The sequence below is a fragment of the Nomascus leucogenys genome, chromosome 5 (genome assembly GCF_006542625.1).
Source record: "Nomascus leucogenys isolate Asia chromosome 5, Asia_NLE_v1, whole genome shotgun sequence".
Lineage (NCBI taxonomy): Eukaryota > Metazoa > Chordata > Mammalia > Primates > Hylobatidae > Nomascus > Nomascus leucogenys.
Genome location: NC_044385.1, coordinates 2498719 through 2506050, shown reverse-complemented (window position 1 = coordinate 2506050; position 7332 = coordinate 2498719).

Sequence of the window (7332 nt, the reverse complement as noted above, 5' to 3'; positions counted from 1 at the left end):
ACTAAGTTCACAGCAAAAATGTGGCAACCAGCTCATCAAGTCCATAGAACGTACTCGTCATACCGTATTCCTTCATCCAGAGGCAGCTGGCCTGATAGAATCGTAGAATGATAGGACCCACTTACGTCATTAGCTAGGACACTACCCTATGAGAGTGTGGTCCTATGGGATTTGCTTATGCTTTGAATCATCAAGTGACATACAAAGCCGTTTCTTTTACAGGCAAAATACATGTTCTAGGAACCAGGCGGGGGTAAGGGGTTGAGCATGGCCTCTCACAATTACAGTTAATAATGTATTTGAAGAATTTTTGCTCCGTTTCCCTGTACCCTTCAGCTCTGTTGGTTTAAATGTCATGGTTCGAAGAGAGGAATGACTCCTCCAAGGAATACAACAATGGTTCCATTATTATGGAAGTTGAGACTGTCACTTAACTGAGACCAGCCACTTTGGGTTCTTCAAGCTTCAGAATCAACAGGTGGAGAAACAGATTACTGTTCTGGCTGGGTTGATTTTTCCTACTATTGAATTGCTGCTGTACAATGGGATAAAGGAGAATCATGCCTGAACCCAGGGGTTCTCTAAAGTACATCTTAGTAATTGTATTAACTAGTTCAATGGAAAATGGAAGCAATCCAAAAAGGTGAGAACACTAAGGACACAGACAGTTCAGGAACGAAAACTAAATCACTCCACCAGGTAAAAAACCTTAACCAAGCAAGGGGCTGGCTGAAGACTTAAAAGGTCACAGAATTGGTAGAAGAATTTTAAGATATCAACTCAACTCATGAATATTTAAAAATCAAGGATCATATGAAGAAAGTTGGTGATGGTTAACTTTACAACTGGACTCTGGTTTATCATACTTTTTTTTTGAGACGGGGTCTGGCTCTGTGGCCCAGGCTGGAGTGCAGTGGCATGATCTTGGCTCACTGCAACCTCTGCCTCCCGGGCTCAAGTGATCCTCCTGCCTCAGACTCCTGAGTAGCTGGGGCTACAGGTGTGTGCCACCACACTTGGCTAATTTTTGTCTATTTTGTAGAGACAGAGTTTTGCCACACTGCCCAAGCTGGTCTTGAATTCCTGCATTAAAACGATCCTCCCACCGTGGCCTCCCAAAGTGCTGGGATTACAGGCATGAGGCACCACGCCTGGCCTAGAGTAGAGTTCTTAATGGTTTTGAAAATGCTATTCGAAGGAACTCAGGGCAAAAAACAAAAGCAAAGTAAAAAAATAAATGACAAACTGGGAGACTAAATACCACAGGTAAGGGCAATCTCCCTAATATACAAGAACTAAAGATCAAGGGAGGAAAAAAGACCAAAAAACCTGAGAGAAAAATAGACAAAATACATGTAAAGATTGTTCACAAAAATATAGACACAAGGAAAAGAAACTGTCAACAGAGTACACAGACAACCTACAGAATGGGAGAAAATACTGGCAAACTATGCATCTGAAAAGGTCTACTATCCAGCCTCAATAAGGAACTTGAAGTTATAAGAAAAAAGAACGCCAGTAAAAAGTGGGCAAAGGACATGAGCAGACACTTTTCTAAAGAAGACAAACATGTGGCCAACAATCATATGAAAAAAAAAACTCAACATCACTAATCATTAGAGAAATGCAAATCAAAACCACAATGAAATACATCTCATACTAGTTAGAATGGCTACTACTAAAAAGTAAAAAAATAACAGATCCTGGAGAAGTTGTAGAGAAAAAGGAATACTTAAACACTGTTAGTGGGACTGTAAATTAGTTCAACCATTGTGGAAGACAGCATGGTGATTCCTCAAAGACTTAAAAACAGAAATACCATTTGACCCAGCAAATATACCCAGTATATACCCAAAGGAATATAAATTGTTCTACCATAAAGACACATGCATGCATATGTTGACTGCAGCACTATTCAGAATAGCAAAGACATGGAATCAACCTAACTGATCATCAGTGGTAGATTGGATAAAGAAAATGTGGTGCATATACAACATGGAATACTATGCAGCCATAAAAAAGAATGGGATCATATTCTTTGCAGGAACATGGATGGAGGTGGGGGCTATTATCTTTAGCAAACTCACGCAGGAACAGAAAACCAAAAACTATATGTTCTCACTTATAAGTGGAAGCTAAATGATGAGAACACACAGACACATAGAGGGGAAAAACACACATTGGGACTTATCAGAGGGCAGAGGGTGGGAGGAGGGAGAGGATCAGGATAAATAACTAATGGGTACTAGGCTTACTATTAATACCTAAGTGATGACATAATCTGTACAACAATCCCCCATGACACAAATGTACCTATATAACAAAGCTGCACATGTACCCCTGAACTTGAAAGTTAAATTTTATACAGAAGATAGACAGACAGACACACAGGCACACACTAAGCAAGGTGTGGTGGTTCATGCCTGTAATCCTAGCACTTTGGGAGGCTGAGGTAGGAGGATAGCTTGAGGCCAGGAGTTCAAGACCAGCCTGGTCAACAGAGGAAGACCCTCCCATCTCTATTTAAAAAATAAAAAAGATTAAAAAGAAAAAGACAATCGACTTCACTAATTAGAAAGTGCAAATTAAAATTACATTGAGGAGCCAGACACAGTGGCTCACACTTGTAATCCCAGAACTTTGAGAGTCCAAAGTGGGAGGATTGCTTGAGGCAAGGAGTTTGAGACCAGCCTGGGCAACACAGTGAGACTCTGTTTCTAACAACAAAAAAAAATTAGCTGGGCATGGTCACATGCACCTGTAGTCCCAGCTACTCAAGAAGCTGCAGGTAGGAGGATAATTTGAGCCCAGGAGTTTCAGGCTGCAGTGAGCTATGATCACACCACTGCACTCCATCCTGGGTGACAGAGCGAGACCCCGTCTCCAAAAACAAACAAACAAACAAACAAAAAACCCCAATAGTGGGCCAGGCATAGTGGCTCATGCCTGTAATCCAAGCACTTTGGGAGGCTGAGGCAGGTGGATCACTTGAGGTCATTAGTTCGAGACCAGCCCGGCCAACATGGTAAAACCCTGTCTCTACTAAAAATACAAAAAACAAAAAACAAAAAAACAAAAACGTAGCCAGGTGTGGTGGCACATGCCTGAAATCCCAGCTACTTGGGAGGCTGAGGTACCAGAATTGCTTGAGCCTGGGAGGTGGAGGTTGCAGTGAGCTGAGATCAGGGCACTGCCTGGGTGACACAGCAAGACTCTGTCTCAAAAACAAAACCAAAAAACGACACTGAGACACCATTTCTTACCTATTAGCTTAGCAACAAATTCAGAAGCCGGACAATCCAATCAGTTGGCAGGGCTGAGAGGAAACAGGCATGGCCATGTAACCCTCTGGAGGTGAATTTGACAATACCCTACAAAATGACACGCGTTTACCCTTTGACTCAGCAACTCCACTTGTAGAAAATTATCCTGAAGATGCATTTCCAGCAATGTGAAAAGACAGATGGCCAAGATTATTCCTTATGGCATTATTTAAGATAAGAAAATATATACCTTTGTATTGACAGATATATGCTAATATAAATCAATAATGGGAAAACCCTAAAATTGAATTCGAATAGAAACAAACTTCGATATTAAATTGAACATGTAATCATACAGAAAATAAACATTCAAGTAACTTTTAAACATAGTATTCTGATTATAAAAGTTTTTGTCTTAAGGAAAAAAAACACTGGAATCTCAAATTTCACTTCGGCTTGTGCTCGTCATGGTTGTAGTATAATAATTTCAAAACTATTTTGCATGTATAAGGGAAGCACAAACATGGAAGGAGAAAGACGAGGAACCACCCCAGATGTTGGATTTTAATCGGTGGATTAATCATCTTAAAAAGGCCCAGGTTAGGAGCACCCAGGTTAGGGTTTCTAACTATCACTCCTTACCAAAAGAAATGAGATCAGTGAGGAGGTCTTTGCAGTGGCTGAGAAATGAGGTGCTGGGGCCTGCTCAGGGGCTGGGAAACGAGGCTGAAATTCAAAAAAGCACTTTGGGGGATGAATAGATAGAATTGTTTCCCTCAGTCGAAGAGAAGAGACACTCAGTAACTGAGTTTCTGTGATGAAGCGTGGAAGGGGCCACGATGGCACTGAGCTAAACATGAAAGGCAGAGAACTGGTTTTTAACATGTTTTGAATCAATTTTGAATATGTTGACTTTGAGCCAATAGCTTTCAGATGCTTACAAGCCTCCAGAAGTTAAGGGGGTGTCCCAGCTTGGGGGTGGTGTTTCTGCTCCTTCTCCTCAACCAGTTTGATCTCTTACTTACTTCAGGGACAGAGAGGGCTCCACGTGCTCCTGATGCTTCTACCAATGATTGCCTGTCATGGGGATTAACGATGCTCCACAGACAACGCCCAGAATCTTCTCCCTGCAGGATCCCAGTGGGCTGCTCTTGAGTGAGCCAACATCAATTCCCAACTGGGGCAGAAAAGCATTTTCAAGACCGAACTCAGGGACGAGCCCCCATGTATGGAATTTCTCTTTCACCCCTGCAGCGAAGCCTGACTCGGGGCCTCTGTGGTTTGTGGCTGTCTGGCTTCACCAGGCTCCGGCTGCCTCCCTGCCTGCCCAGCGCTCCTGCCTGGCTACAGCAAGCATGTCCTGAGCATCCATTCTGAGCAGGCTTCCCGGGCAGCCTTCCTCCCCCGCACTCTTGGCATTCATGTGGCATGGCTATAAATTATGCCCAGCATGTTCATTTTCAGTTTAAACGTGTTCTCATCCCAGAGGAGCAACTAATGGCATCAAGTTACTGATGTGAAAAAAGCCTGCCGCTACAATGACTATGGATTAATGAAATAGCAGTCATGGAGGCTGGGGTGGCAATAAATCGTCAGCCACTGGTGACACGAATTTTAAATTATGTTCTCCGTCCCTTGCCCCCTTCTCCAAAATTATTTTGCTGTAAAGTTGTTTGGTAAATGTTTACCTTTGCTTATATGTTTGCTTTCTATTAAAAGTTGATGCAGGCAGGGCCCCTAGTTCTTAGAAAACTGGAAGCAGGATGAGAGGGATTTAAAAGCCTATCATGCTTTCTCTAGGAGGCGTGAAGGCAAATCTCTTAATCCAGGATCATCACTGACTGATAAATTTCATTCAGAAAATTTGGCAAACACAAGGTTCTTTCAGTGAACGCTGCTCATCCGGCATGTAAGTTACTATTCCTACCTTCTGTTATGACTTTTTTCCTAATGAATTTAAAATGAGGAACTCGTACAATTCCCACCAGTGTTTTTGAAAGGTAGCAAGTCTATTTCTCATTTGATGAAGGGCCCCAGGGTATCCACTGATGGGCCACAGGGAGTCTCAGAATCTCTGATCCTAAAAGCAAACTGTTCATATGTACAGTTGGTCCTCTGTATCTTCAGGTCCCGCCATCTGTGGATTCAACTAATATTGGATTGAAAATATTCAGAAAAAAACTGCATTTGTATGGAACAGGTACAAATGTTTTTCTTGTCATTATTCCTTAAACACAGTATAGCAACTATTTACATGGCATTTACATTTTAGTAAGTATTACAAGCAACCTACAGATGATTTAAAGTATGAGAGGATGTGCATGGGTTATATGCAAATACCACACCATTTTATATCGGGGACTTGAGCACCCGTGGATTTTGGTACCCAGGATGCCCTGGAGCCAATCCCCCATGGACACCAAGGGAAAACTATGTTTTTCTAGAAAGAAGATCTGTAGATTCATCAAATTCACTAAACGTTCTGTAACACCAAAAAAACGTAAGGCTAACTATGGTGGACTGCACTGACGGCTCCAGTTTCTTCCCCTCCAGGTGTCCATGCCCTTGCAATGGTGCTCTGCAGCCCCTCCCAATGAGGAGCCTCGACCCATCCCTTGATTCTAGCGTGGCCTTAAGATTGGCTGTGGTCCATGGGATACTAGCAAGTGTGATACAAGCAGAGTTGAAAAAGTATTTGTACACTGGGGCTTGCCTACTTACAGTGCCCAGAACTCCACAGCCACGTGAACGAGGCTGGGCGAACTGATGAGCTACATGGCCCACCCACCTCCACTTCCCAGCAGACCTACCTACTAGCAACCACATAGAGTGAGTGAGCCCACCGAGACCAGCATGCCTAGGCCAAACCAGAAGGACTGTCCAGCTCAAACTGCTGACTTACAATAACCTAAAAAAAGGTTACTTTAAGCCACCAAGTGTCTGGGGTAGTTTGTTATGCAGTAAAGCTAACTGACTTGCTAGGTTGGGGAAGTTCTCCTGGATAATATCCTCAAGAGTGTTTTCCAGCTTGGATCCATCCTCCCTGTCACTTTCAGGTACACCAATCCAATGAAGATGTGGTCTTTTCACATAGTCCCATATTTCTTGGAGGCTTTGTTCATTTCTTTTCATTCTTTTTTCTGTAATCTTGTCTTCTAGCTTTATTTCATTAAGTTGATCTTCAATCTCTGATATCCCTTCTTCTGCTTGATCGATTTGGCTACTGATACTTGTGTATGCTTCACCAAGTTCTCGAGCTGTATTTTTCAGCTCTATTAGGTCGTTTATGTTCTTCTCTAAACTGGTTATTCTAGTTAGCAATTCATCGAACCTTTTTTCAACGTTCGTAATTTCCTTACATTGGGTTAGAACACGCTCCTTTAGCTCGGAGGAGTTTGTTATTACCCACCTTCTGAAGCCTACTTCTGTCAATTTGTCAAACTCACTCTCCACCCAGTTTTGTTCCCTTGCTGGCGAGGAGTTGTGATCCTTTGGAGGAGAAGAGGCTTTCTGGGTTTTGGAATTTTCAGCCTTTTTTTTTGCTGGTTTCTCCCTATCTTCGTGGATTTATCTACCTTTGGTCTCTAATGTTGGTGACCTTCGGATGGGGTCTCTGAGTGGACGTCCTTTTTGTTGATGTTGATGCTATTCCTGTTTGTTAGTTTTCCTTCTAACAGTCAGGCCCCTCTGCTGCAGGTCTGCTGGAGTTTGCCGAGGTCCACTCCAGACCCTGTTTGCCTGGGTATCACCAGCGGAGGCTGCAGAACAGCAAAGATTGCTGCCTGTTCCTTCCTCTGGAAGGTTCGTCCCAAAGGGCACCCGCCAGATGCCAGCCAGAGCTCTCCTGTATAAGGTGTCTGTTGGCCCCTACTGGGAGGTGTCTCCCATTCAGGATACACGGGGGTCAGGGACCCACTTGAGGAGGTAGTCTGACCCTTATCAGAGTTCGAACAGGCAAAAATTGGAAGCATTCCCTTTGAAAAGCAGCACAAGACAAGGATGCCCCTCTCAGACCACTCCTATTCAACATAGTATTGGAAGTTCTGGCCAGGGCAATCAGACAAGAGAA